The sequence below is a fragment of the Dermacentor albipictus genome, chromosome 1, assembly GCF_038994185.2.
Source record: "Dermacentor albipictus isolate Rhodes 1998 colony chromosome 1, USDA_Dalb.pri_finalv2, whole genome shotgun sequence".
Classification (NCBI taxonomy): Eukaryota; Metazoa; Arthropoda; class Arachnida; order Ixodida; family Ixodidae; genus Dermacentor; species Dermacentor albipictus.
In genome coordinates this window covers 245,441,418-245,453,441 of record NC_091821.1, presented here as the reverse complement: position 1 = coordinate 245,453,441, position 12,024 = coordinate 245,441,418, and the positions used below count along the sequence as shown (strand labels likewise).

Genomic DNA, 12,024 nt, shown 5'->3' with positions numbered 1-12,024 from the left:
ACTAAGATCTGTTTATGAGACACCCCATAGTTGGAGGTTCCGGATTAATTTGGTGAGCTGGGCTTCTTAATTCACCGCCCGCTTTAATCTAAGTACACGAGCGTCTTCTTTCTTCTTTCTGTTTTTCTTTTTCGCGCTCCGCCCTCTCCGAACTACGGCCGCCGCAGCCGGGAACGAACCCATGACCTAGAGCTTACCGGCGCAACACCATTAAACTAACGCGACAGGCGGCGAAACAACGCAGAAATACGTCAGTTTTTACAGCGAAGGTCCACATGGCTAGCTTCTGGAAAAACTGAGTTCGTCTATCGAGCCGTACAGATCGAGAATTTCCCCCCATACCTTGACCGATCACGAACATAGTGCAATACCAGGCCGAACCACGGCGGAGGTGAAGCAGGCGTTAAGCACTCCGCCAAATTGCAAACATAACTATAATATCTTAAGCCCTAATACAACCTGTATTAGATATTAAGTTGACAGGAACAGATACTACACTTTGACGCGCGTCGGCTATGTCTACGTTGGTTTTCGAGTGACCTCACAACCACTACTGCACTGCGGGACGTCGACCAACGCACGATCGCCTAGACTACAGAGGAGAAGTGTGTGCCCTCGGAGTGCGGTGAAGTGCGTGTCTGTCCTACGTGCCGGGATTCGTTAGCGAAAGCCGTCGTGCCGCGTTTTGCAAGAATAGATGGGTATGTATACCCCTCGTCTTCCGAGGCTCAACATCGTGGATGAGCGACTAGTCGCACCTCGTCTTCCATTTGTGTGCATACCGCGTATCAAGGCCGGCAATGGACAATTCGCCATTAAAGATCCCACATACACAGCTTCGCTGGTCATCCACCTTCACACAGCAGAATAGCATGGAGGAGGAGGAGGAGGAATAAACTTTTATTGTAGAACCAGCACTTTATGATGGCCGGGCCTACGCCTCCCACGAAGGGACGTCGAGGGCTTGCCTCGCCGCCGCCTCGCGGGCGTGCTGGGTCGCCCAGGTTTGGTCGTCGAGGGCGGAGCTCCACAGAGCCTGATGCAACCTCGACGAGAGGGTCGTGGTGTTAGTCTGTGCGTACTGTGCTGGGCACTCCCATAGCATATGCGAAAGCGTAGCAGGGTGAATTCCACAGCACCGGCAGTTGGGGGTAGTGTAGACGTCCGGAAATATAAGGTGGAGGCGGGCGGCGGGTGAAGGGTACGTGTTTGTTTGTAGTAGACGCAGGGTGGTAGCCTGCGCCCGGCTGAACTTTGGGTGAGGCGGGGGGAAGATTCGGCGACTCAGGTAAAAGGCCTTAACGAGATCGTTATAAGTTGTCAGACTGTCCCTGGTGTCCAACTCATCTCCAGTGACTCCGGCGCGGTTGACTAGGCCTCGCGCAATGGAGTGGGTCACCTCGTTGAGATTGGGGAGGTGTGGGTGGACAGGGCCCGCATGGGCCGGGATCCATGTTAGGGAGATTATGCTGTCTTTAGAGTGTGGTGCCTGGCAGAGGATGCGAAGAGCTTGGGGAGAAATACGCCCTTTGCTGAAGTTAGTAACGGCTGAGCGAGAGTCACACACTATGGTGTGACAGGTGGGATCTAAAGTGGCCAGGGCGATGGCCACTTCTTCAGCCGTCTCTGCAGTGGGGGTAGTGACGCTGCAGGCATGGTGTAGGGCTCCATCGAGTGTGGCAACGGCCACAAATCGTGTGCCATGGGAGTATCGGGCTGCATCAACAAATGTGACGCCAGGTACGTTGGCAAGGGCTTTTATGATAGCTCCGGCCCGAGCTTGGCGCCGGGCCCTGTTATATTCAGGGTGCATATTTCTAGGGATAGGGTCTATGTAGATCCAGCTACGGATGTCGGTCGGGATCGGTTGTTTGGGGCCCTGTTGCTGATGGTAGGTGAAGCCAAGCGTGGACAGAATAAAGCGCCCCGTTTCAGTATGGGTGAGCCGTTCAAGCTGAGAGCGTTGTTGGGCTTCAATGAGTTCGGAAAGGTTGTTGTGAACTCCCAGTTGGTTGAAGAGTTCAGTGCTGGTGCAATGTGGGAGACCAAGTGCTTGCTTGTAGACCCCTCGTATGAGGGTGTCGAGCTTGTTCTGCTCAGCCCGGTACCAGTTGAGGTACGCAGCAACGTAGGTAATGTGGCATATGACAAAGGATTGGACGAGTCGGAGAAGGCTTTCTTCTTGCATGGAATTGTTTTTTTTTTCTTATTACAAACCATACGGTAAGTATGGTTCGTAATCTGTAAGTACCGTGTGGACAACAGAATGGCCTTGAAGCGGAAGAATCAAGGCAGAGCCATTTTGACTGATACTACAAGCACTGCAATTGTGCGAGTGACCGGCTTTGTTCTCCGCCAAATCACGCAGAAAGATAAATATCCATATTCCATCATATATTCCTCGTCATGAGAATAATGATTTTAAATCGACGCTTTATTTTTCTACCTCCTCGAGATTAGGCGTGTCGACGTCGTCTGCCATCCCGAATAGGAGCTGCTCGTTTGGAACCAGTTCCCCCCACGCTGCAGCCCGATTGGCATCGAACTCTTGCCTGTAATTGCCTAACAGCACTTTTTCCCGCTTCCCTCGAGCTATGCAGAGCGTTGAGACGCTTGGCGCATGAATGGTTTCCTATAGCTGCTACGGGTTCTAACGTCCTAAAACTCCACAATGAGTTACGAGGGAAACCGCAGTGGTGAGAGCCGTAGCCTTTTAAATGAGCAAACATTTCTATACCTACCCAACGAGAAATTGGTCCGTCACGTAAGACAATGAATGGCTCATACCCCCGTAAGCAAGCAAAACATGAAATGGCTCATACCCCCTAAAGGCAGAGGCTACAAGTGCTCAGCAAAGTGAAGCGAACAGTGCATACATTCATTGGAATCGCGCATAAAACACACAAAACACCGTACGTTTCAACAAAGAACGAGCTCAAAACAAGCATCCGTACCATCAATAAATCATTACATACTTCCCTCAGAAAATGTACTGGTGATTTCGCAATAGCTTCGATAAATTAACCTTAGTTCACCTTAATTAACACCAAAGGTCATGGCTTCGACTCCCACCAAAGGTACAGGCTTGGATTGCGGCATGGAACTCTATCTTAAACCTACCTTATCATGTTCGCAAGAAAAATGGTATGCGAACGATCGATGAGGGTTGATAAGGGGTTATACTGGTCGGATCAAGTTCCATAACATGGCTAATGCACCGGGCTCAGCAACCACTCAGCAACGACTCAGCAATACCACCACGGTCATCGTGCTGTTTTCCGGACTGAAAGTTTCCTCCTTCGTCCGCTACGGAGGCGCTCTCATCAGGTGCGCGTTGTACAGAAAACAACTTGACCTGTGCTTCCAATGCGGCAGACTGGGCCACCGCATGGACGTGTGCCCCAATCCGCAGGACCGCATCTGTAGAGGCTGCGGCACGGCCAACCCAGGTCTCGACCACCAGTGCAACCCCCTTTGCCAACTTTGCGGGGGTGAGCACTTAACGGCCGATAAGAATTGCAAGGCTCGCTTCAAGACGCCATATATAGTCAAGAGACGACGCTGGGAAAGACAACGACAACAGGAAGAATTTCTAGGATCGGAGGCTACGAGGGAATCCGTTGGACGCCGTTCCCGAGATACCAGGCCCCGTTCACGCTCGAGGGCCCGCTCCAGAACCAGAAAGTCCAGATCACGGAGCCGCACACCCGGACCGGCCCGAACCAGATCCAGGAGCCGTACGCGTTCGCTTTCCCGCCGCAGCGGAGTCGGCCCGGCGGTAGAAGAGGCCACCAACAAGGTGAGCTGGGTAGACGCGGTCAAAGGCTCGTCGCGCCGCGGCGGAACTGAGGAAACTGCAGCTTCTAAAGAAATAGCAGAAATGAGACGGGAAAATGCGCAGTTGAGAGAATTAATCTCACACCTCACGAGAGAAATCCAGGAACTTAAGAATAGTCGAAGGGTGGACATATCTCCCCATCTGAGTACTTGTAGTGCAGGTGCAGCTGCGGTAACTCCTAATAATAGCATGGAGGAGGACGACAACCCTCCGCCACCTAAGAGAAAGGCTCCAGCCGTTAGCAGCCAAACCGGATCACAACTGGCAGACCTAGGACAGAAATTAACAGAAATGCAAAATGTACTCAAAGAACAAGCGGAAGCCTCGGCAACCTCACGCTGGCGGTCTCGACCATAATGTCGAGAATTGACAAATTCGAAAGCAACGTGGCCAACCTAAGTCTTAGAGTAGCCAAGCTGCAGCCAGTAACCACCGCAGGGGCCCCCATAACTGGGGTCGCATCTAATCAGTTCCACGACATCCCTGTAAACAACGCAGGAGCATCTGGGGTCGTTCAGACCTCCAGCCCTCGACCAGACCAAAATAGGCAAGCACGGTAAAAGAGGCGCGCTGACGATATGGCAGTGGAATTGCAGGAGTTACGCCGCAAAAAAAGCGGTCCTGCAACAACACCTTAAAAACAAATCGAAACCCGATGTAATAATGCTACAAGAGACACACGAATTAGCAAAACTACCCGGTTACCAAGCCATCGGTCCCCCATCCGGGGAGAACCAAGCGGTAACTACTTTGGTCAGGAAAGGCTTAGTGGTCGTTCGTCACGACCTTAAGGTAGCGCAGATTGAACAAGTATTCGTAGAAATTATACCTAAAAGCAAAAGCCAAAGCAGCACGTTTATCCTCAATCAATACAGCAAGCCAGCGCACATACGACAGCGCTTTCTAACCCTTTTTAGGAGGGCCACCGACATCGCGGGCTCCCATCCCCTACTAATCGGGGGAGATTTTAACGCCCCGCACGGAGCGTGGGGCTATGCCTATACAAGAGCCAAAGGCAAGGCTTTATGGCAGGATATACAGGAAACAGCCCTGACCCTCATCACCTACCCCAGCTCCTCCACCAGAATGGGAACAGGGCTGACAAGAGACACCACGCCCGATCTAACATTAGTGAAGAACGCAAGAGGCACAAGTTGGAATAACACGTTCGAAGACCTTGGTAGTGACCACAGAATTCTCGAAACGAAATTATTGGAGAATTTAACGGTCGAACCCAACAAAACGTTCAAATGGACGGACTGGGACCGGTTCCGCAAGAATCGAGCCGGAATGACGCACGCGCCCATCACAGACATTCAACAATGGGCCGAACAAGTGATGGCTGACGTCAATGAAGTTACAAAGACCGTGACGCCAGAACTTCCCGTCGAGAAGATCGACAGCCGCCTGGTGCACATGTGGGAGGCCAAACGACCGCTTCAAGCCAGCTGGCAGAAACAAAGACACAATAGGAAGTTGAGGAAACGCATAGCGTTACTCAACAAACAAATAAAAGAACACTGCAAAACTCTTAGTAAACAACAATGGGATGAGATCTGCAACGAGATAGACGGACGGATTGGCACCGGTCACACATGGCGCCTGCTCCGACACCTGCTAGACCCGACCAAGACCAAGGCAACACATCGGGAAACCATGCGCAAGCTAATACATACACACACCAAGGACGAGGAAGAAATCCTTTCCGAACTCTGAGACAGATACGCCCCGCACAGCCCGACTATTCAACACGGCGAATACACGGGAAATCCCAATTTCTCTCTGGACAGAGGCTTTGGCGAGGCGGAAATCCGGGCCGCTTTGCAAAAGCTCAACAGCAAGTCGGCCCCGGGACCGGACGGCGTAACTAATAAGACCCTTCGTAACTTGGACAACGAGACCATCTCCGAACTGACCAAGTACATCAACGATTGCTGGACCCGAGGATGCATCCCTGACCAGTGGAAAAGAGCAAAAATGGTGCTCATCCCCAAACCAGGGAAACCCCCAGATCTGGCCAACCTTCGACCCATATCCCTTACGTCGTGCGTCGGCAAGTTGATGGAGCACGCCTTCCTCACCCGTATCAACGCACACTTGGACGACGTGGAAGCCTATCCAGACACCATGCTCGGATTTCGAGCTCATCTCTCCACGCAGGATGCAATGTTGCAAATCAAGCACCAGATACTCGACAACAAGACAAGAGGTACCAGGGCCATTCTAGGATTAGACCTCAAGAAAGCTTTCGATAATGCAGCTCACGCAGCCATACTACGCAGCATTGCCGCACTCAATCTAGGAAACCGTGCGTACAGCTATGTTAAGGATTTCCTCACAAACAGGAAAGTCTCCTTAACGCTGGGCAAACTCGCATCCGAAGACAGGAACATAGGCAGCGTCGGCACCCCGCAAGGCTCGGTCATCTCGCCGATGCTCTTTAATCTCATTATGATCGGCCTCCCCGAGCGCCTCAACGCCATCGAGGGAGTGCATCACACAATATACGCGGACGACGTTACGATCTGGGTGTCCGAGGGAAGCGACGGAGAAATCGAACAGCGATTACAGACCGCGGTCGAGGTGGTGGAGGAGTACCTCGTCGGAACCGGTCTCGTCTGCTCGCCAGAAAAATCGTAACTCCTCCTCTACCGCCCGACGCTTAGGGGAAGACCCCCCAAGGCTTACATCCAGCATGCTACATACGAAGAAATTTGCATACGCACCAAAGACGGACAAGAAATACCCAGGGTGAAGCAGATTAAGGTGCTCGGATTCATCATAGAATCGAACGGCAACAACGGAGAAACGGTCAGGAATTTGGAGACTAAGATCACGAACACGATGAGGCTCATCAGAAGAATCACCAACAGACATCAGGGTATGAGGGAGGCCAACGTCGTCAGACTCATACACTCCTTCGTTATTAGCCACATTACCTATGTGGCCGCCTACCACAACTGGTACGCGGCCGAATATGCCAAACTGAACACCCTCATTAGAAGAGCATACAAGATGGCACTGGGCCTTCCAGACAGCACCAGCACGGAACTGCTGCTACAGCTGGGCGTCCACAACACGCTTGAAGAGTTAATTGAAGCACACCAAATCTCGCAACTCGAAAGACTAGCGAAGACACGAACGGGCAGGAGTATCCTGGACAAACTCGGGATAAGTTATCACAAGCAGCACGGCGACAAGACATCCCTTCCAAGCGCGATCAGGGAAAAGCTGCAGGTGGCTAATATACCCAAGAACATGAGCCCCGAATTCAATCAGGGTCGAAGAGAGAGTAGAGCCAAGGCTTTACTCAAAGCCTTCGGTAGGGACAAGGAAGCGCTGTTCGTAGACGCGGCAGAATACGAGGATCGACGTGCTTTTGCAGTGGCCGTCCTCAATACCGAGAAACAATTGGTCAGTTGTTGTAGCATGCGTGTAAAAAAACCCGAGGTAGCGGAAGAGGTGGCGATAGCCCTAGCCATCGTTAACCCCAGTTGTAGATACGTAATCAGTGACTCGCAGACGGCGGTCAGAAACTATGCACAAGGCAGAATTTCGCCGAAGGCTGAGGCTATACTCAAAGCTAACGCGAACTATGTCACCTCCGAGGAGACGGAGGAACGACACATTATATGGTTCCCGGCTCACACGTCCCCCGACACCCCCGTACCCAACCTCAACAAGGAGGTCCACCGCGTAGCGCGAGGTCTCAAGTTCCGCGCCCGCGAAGAAGGATCCTCTCTTGGAGTTGGAAATCCAACGGAGGCATGGACAGAGAGGGACAGAATGACCAGATACTGTGACATTACAAAATTTTATCAAAACTCAAGGCGGGTTTATCAGCCCCCTAACCCCAAACTCGACAGGGCCCAAGCGGTAGACTGGCGGCAGCTACAAACAAAGACCTTCCCCAATCCCGTCCATCTCAGGAGGATATATCCGAACGTCTACTCAGATGATAACTGCAAGCTATGCAGCAGGGCTCACGCAACTCTTAGACACATTCTCTGGGAATGTCACGTTATATGCGAAGAAAATGCAGTTTCCCCAGATGAAGCTGCGGCGCGATGGACGGCCGCGTTGCGCAGCTCAAACCTCGAAAATCAACTATGGACCATCCAGCAAGCCCGTGAGGCGGCGAGGAGACAGGATCTCCGGACCTCCTCGGGGGCGGCCTAGGCCCAGGCCACGAATTTGCCGGATTGTTAATAAAGTTCTTACCACCACCACCACAACGCTAACGTATACTTAGACTTCAAAAGAAAATTTACATAATGACTAAAATTTAGTTTCACGTGCCAAAACCACGATCTGATTATGAGGCACGTCGTAGTGGGGCACTACGGATATTTGCGCCACCTGGGGTTCTTTAACATGCACCTAAACTTAAGTACACGGGTGTTTTTGTATTTAGATTCCTCGAAATGCGGCCGCCGTGGCCTGAATTCCATCCCGCGACCTCGTTCTTAGCAGCACAACTTCATAGCCACTAACTAACCACGGCAGGTCTAACACATAAATTTCTGCGTGAATTTTTTTTACTTCTTCACAGCCGAGCACGAGACGTGGAACGATGAGAAAGAAGTGGACCCGCGCTTCCTCGTGCAGTTGACGCTCGTTCATCGAATCGCCGTTTTCAAGCAGTAGCTTAAGCTCCAGTCCAGCAAGAAGGTCATCCTGATTCACTGGGGTCGTACGCGATCAATAGCGACATAAGGCAGCATCGCCACGGCCAGAGGATCCACAAAGCCTGAACATCGCCGAAAGTCAGGACGTGTCTGCGTTGCCGGAGCCGCTGCACAGATACAGGAGAAGCGAGAACGTTCGATGCCTCTTTGTGACAAGCCTCGAGACACCGGAGCTTTGGCGCTTGGTCCTACTATGCATCTACCCTTCCCAGGCCACTGAGCACTACTTTGGCGTTCTCGGCAGCGAAAACGATCTCCGTCAGCACATTGTCATCGTGCTTGCGCAGTGCAACTTCCAATGGGAATCATGTTTGCGACGTTCGTCGAAGTCATTACCATTGACGGCTACGAGCAGCTGCATCCGTCTATTCTGCTCCCGAAGACGTCTGAGTTGCACTTTCTCCGGCAACAAAAGCAACGTCCATCAGCACATCAGCAACGCTCTGACACAGGTCATCTAGCTACAGGAATCCTGTTCGCTTCGTTCTCCGAGGCCGCCTCTAGTGCCGGCAACCACCGCCAGCAGCTGTGGATTCTGCTTCTCACGACGCCTGAGCTTCGCCTTCCTCGGCAGCAAGAACGATCTGCGTCTGTGCATCACCAATGTGCTGTCACACGGACAAGCATGCTTGACACACCGAAGCTATCGGAACGCACCAAGCCATGGGGCCAAGCGCTGCTGCGGCCCATACAACGGGCCGTGTGCACGACGTGGGCCGCAGCTAGTTACATCCACCCGCAGCTTGTTGCGAGGTTCTCGGCGCCCAGATGCCAAAATGACGTGACTGGTTGCCATTGGCCATCCCCGACGCGCGTTCGCCTCTCGTTGAGCACGAATACTCCAGCATTCACAGAACTGCTTTATAGCTCACCTCCGCCTACGTCAAGAGCACCTGTAAGCTCATTCCACAGCAAGCCGCCGGACCGTTATCTATCCTGTGGCGGGCCTCAACATTTTGCCTTTCCTGCTGCTGCCACCGACGTCTCTCACCTTTTTGACAACAGTTGCGTGGATGTCGCGCAAGTTCATGCCGCAGCAGCTGCGCGCCTCCAGGATAACGTCGTAGAGGCTGCGAAAATGCAGAATGGCGACACTTCTCAGGCCCTCGCAGCGGTTGCACTTCAAGCGCTCGAGACAGGCGAGCAGAGCGAACATCTGCTGCTGTCACTGGGTCTCGACCATTTCCACCATCGGCTTCAACGTAACTATCTCTGCATCCCCCGCCTCCACGAAGCCAGCCACAGATGCGTCTGCAAGAACCTCGTGGCCGCAATCGAGCTTTCGCCGCCGCTCATTAGGGAGAGCTTCGAGCTTTTCCTTGGCAAAATGGCAGAATAGACGGAGCAAGAATACGATCAGAGGTTGAACGCAGTAACACAGCCGTATGCAGCAGACTTCGACCAGGATGAGCACGACAGGCTGAACGCCGTCACGCAGTCATTCAACGACGAAGCTGACGAAGACGACGTGGTGGAAGACTTAGTGTGCGCTCCAACGCAGCCAGACGAAAGACACCGGCACCTCGCGTCGGGTCCGTCAGAGCTCAATTTCGTGCTGTGGAAAGCGTTCCAGCCATGTTACGACAACGATGCCGGTTACGGGTATACAGCGAGGAGTTGTGCGCGCCGACCCAGGTGGAAGATTCTCCACCCTCGAAAGCGCGACACTTGCTGAAGTACAGTAGACAGAGAGGGGTTCTATGGCGGAAGAGGGCAAGATCGACGAGGAGACACCGCCACTGTCGCCAAAAACTACAACCGAGGAGACTCCACCACCTTCCCCTGGCTTTGTTTCAGTGAGCAATCCTGAAGAGGATGATGGCGACACGATCACGGTCATCGCGCGACATTCGTCATCAGGTCCCGGTATGACCGGTGTGAGTGTCTACGAAGACTGTGTGACACCTGGAGGCGCTATTCGCTCGCTCATCTTCGGAAGTGTCGGAAAGAGGTCAGAACCCAACAGGAACAGATGAGCTAACACACGGCTATATACCATGTGCTGACGCAGCGCAACTACTTGTGGAAACCCTTTTCGTGATGGTCGTCGAGGCTACTGCCATTAGCGGCAACCAGCAGACGGAGGCGTGAATTCTGCTTCTCAAGACGGCAGGCTTGGAGTGGAACGTACATCTATTGCATTCTTGTGCGTGACGTGGGTTCCTGCTGCGGAGGCTCGTGGAGCGATCTCGACTGCTATGGTTGGATGAGTCGACGCTATGTGCGCCTCGGACTTTGCACATGCCTTCATGACGGTGTGAAGTGGGCGAGCAGTCTGGTTCACTATAACTATTTTGTTTCTTTAAAAGCCTTATTGCACACGAACCACTGTATTTATTAATGTACAACTGCCACGTAGCATCTTGTATATGATCTTCATATGTCCTATCAGGCACAATAAAGGAAATTTAATTCGACGTGAAGCCTTCGGAGATATTTTTTTTAAGCTGTAGCCGTAAGTCACATTAAGCACGTATCATTAGCTTATCGTAGATGGGATCACTGCTGTCCGTCATGCGCACCGTCGCAGGTCCATCGCTTCACTTGTGTGCACTACAGAGCATATTTTCGAGTCATTTAGCAATATTTCTATATCAATTTAAATCAATGGCTGTTAAGAAGAAAGTGACGCACAGGAAGAATAGTTGTACAGTTAAGAAACGCGTGAATGGCGTCCACGGCTGCAACAGAGAAGCGCCGTAATGGCAAAATATCTGAAAGGCGTTCCTAATTACGCAAACAAACTTTATCGCCGCAGCAAAAAAGGACAGGCACCGATCTTTAATGGCAGCGACATATTTTGTGAAGTAAGCGGAAAGCTCTTAACGAGACTGGAGTAATCCTTGGATGTGCTCGTGTAGGTTATTGCTCCGTTGTTGTCTGTAGGTTTCATGTTATCCTTCCCACAGGCTGTATCATACCGGCTTCGCGCAGCATCTATGAAACCACCCATCGTCTTCAGCAGTCTGCATCTAACTGAGAAAGAAGTTACACATTCTGGCCATCTGAACAGGGCATGGTATACCAGAGACGATGATGTAAAAAAGTGTTGCGCGCGCAGCTGTATCGTGGCCCACGGCGCCCTTTCCAAGTGAATCACTGTCATAAGCGACGCATCAACACGCGCGCTGATTTATCACATGTAACACGCCACCAACTGTGATCAAAATTATACACTGCACGCACATGATTCGAAATACATCGTCTTTCATGCCTCTTTGAACTAATTGCCACCGCAGAGAAAAATTAAGCTCTCAGGTTTATCTCCCTGCCAGCGGAAATGGCCGTGCCACCAATATGAGACACGGAAATGCCATGTGTATTTTTTTTTTTTTTTTGCTTTAGATCGAACAGACGTTTTGGAAATCTCGGGTTGCGTGTAGAGCAACTGGGCTTGTTCGAGTCTATTAGCAGACGGGGCGGATGCGATGAGTACGTTGCTTTGCGGGACGCGTTGCCTGGCTATTTGATTTAGATTCATGATAGACGCGGAACAGC

General features: G+C 51.9%; 1 protein-coding gene and 1 pseudogene across 2 annotated transcripts in view; both read right to left on the bottom strand.

Annotated features, from left to right (window-relative positions):
* Idua (alpha-L-iduronidase) overlaps positions 1-12,024 on the bottom strand; it is a 368,620-nt gene that overhangs the window by 181,138 nt on the left and 175,458 nt on the right. The window lies entirely within an intron of this gene.
* On the bottom strand, positions 338-517 carry LOC135907973 (U2 spliceosomal RNA; annotated as a pseudogene).